A 2017-nucleotide genomic window follows, 5' to 3' on the forward strand; every position below is an offset into this window, starting at 1 on the left:
TCAAGGAAACAAACAGAGCAGCAGCAACGACCTAAGGAGGAAAACTTGTCTTACTAACTACTATATATGGAATACCAATAGGAAAAATGACAAAACCAAGATATTCCACCCTCACTTCCACATCACTATATCATGCTTAGAAAACACATCTGAATGCAAATAAACAGTAATTAAAATGCATTACACACACAGTTCTTTATACTACCCCGGTGGCGCAGTGGTAGGAATGCTGCCTTGCAACACTATGGCCCGGGTTCGAATCCCCCCTGTGGCGCAAGTGGTAGAAGTGCCACTGTGCTACACAGAAACTCAAATCTTGGGGGTTGGACTCGATGATCTCTAAGGTCCCTTCCAACCCGCACGAGACTATGAGACTATGAGACATATATATACACGGAATTACTGACTGCACTCCCCCAACATCAAATTCCCTTGTGGTACACATTGAACATCCCCATCTCTCTGCATCGCCCACCAAGCGCACCCAGGTCCCTGGGCAAAAACAGTTCCACGGACAGGTTTGCCCTTTCCAGAGGCTGGAAGGACCCAAACAGCTTTTCCCAACATGTTCTTTACATGAACAACAGTGACCTTATCTCCCTCTGCAGTAAACAGGGGCTGGATTGGCTAGGACCATCACAACTGACTGATCCTCTAGTACTGACCAACCAAGTGGCTTCTGCCAAATGCTTTACCCAGTGCTTCAGTGTTCCACCACCCATTGCTTACAACATAGATTTCAACAACCCATTGTATTGATCTTTTTTACCAGAAGCTGGTGCATGGTAGGGGATATGATAAATCCAAACAATGCCATGATCTTTCGCCCAAGTATTTATAAGGGAATTTTTGAAAGTCATCCCGTTATCAGACTCTTCTTTCTGGGGTGCCATGCTGCCACAGGACTTGTTTCTCATGACCCAATATGGTGTTAAATTGAACAGATTTAGTGGTCAGTGACTAATTCCAGATATGTGCTGAGTCCTCCCAGAGAGTGTTTGCTCAAGGAGGGCACTCATACAAGGATGGGATATAATAGAATCATAGAATCACCAAGGTAGGAAAAGACCTAAAAGATCATCCAGTCCAGCTGGTCACCTATCACCAATAGCTCCCACAAATCCATGGCCCTCAACACAATATCCAATCATTCCTTGAACACCTCCAGGGTCACTGAATCCACCACCTCCAACCTAGGAAGTCCATTCCAGGTCCCAAAGTTCAGGACGTGGCATTTGGTCTTGGCGAACCTCATCCCATTGGCTTCAGCCCAGCTCTCCAGCCTGTCCAGATCCCTCAGTAGGGCCTTGCTAACTCCAGGAAGATCCACACTCCCAGCCAATTTGGTGTAATTTGCAAACCTACATAGGATGCACTCAGTGCCCTCATCCAGGTCATCAATAAAGATACTGAAGAGGACAGGCCCCAGCACAGACCCCTGGGGAACACCAGGTAGGCACACAGGTGGGCGTCCAGGCGGGTCTTGAATATCTCCAGAGAAGGAGACTCCCCAACCTCTTGGGCAGTATGTTCCTGGGCTCCATCACCCTCACTGTAAAGATGTTCTTGCACACATTTGTGCAGAACTTCCTATGCTCCAGTTTCAGTTCCATTTCCCCTTGTCTTGTCTCCACACACTGCTGAAAAGAGCCTGGTCTCTCCACTTTGAACCCACACCTCACATATGAGCACTGACATGAGAGCAACCCTCTCCACCTTTCCCCTGCGAGCAGAGCATAGCAGAAGAGACACAGTCCCTATGTATCACGCAGTGTTACTCTGCTTACCAACAGAAGAGGCCAGTCTTTCTCTATGCTCCATCTATGGCATGCTCCAGAGTTCAAGGCACTGCAAAGCTATGGCACATCTATGTTCTTGCAATGATGACACCTTAGTATTCTCTGGGCTCTCATTTCAATGGCATCTAATTAAGTCTAGGGTCATACCAGTTGATGGGAATCTGGCAAATGTTGTCTCATTGTAAGGAAGAGCAAGAAAGATGACAGGGGCAATTATG

This window comes from Coturnix japonica, chromosome 27 (genome assembly GCF_054131305.1).
Source record: "Coturnix japonica strain WE chromosome 27, WE-NBRP24, whole genome shotgun sequence".
In the NCBI taxonomy this organism is placed as follows: domain Eukaryota; kingdom Metazoa; phylum Chordata; class Aves; order Galliformes; family Phasianidae; genus Coturnix; species Coturnix japonica.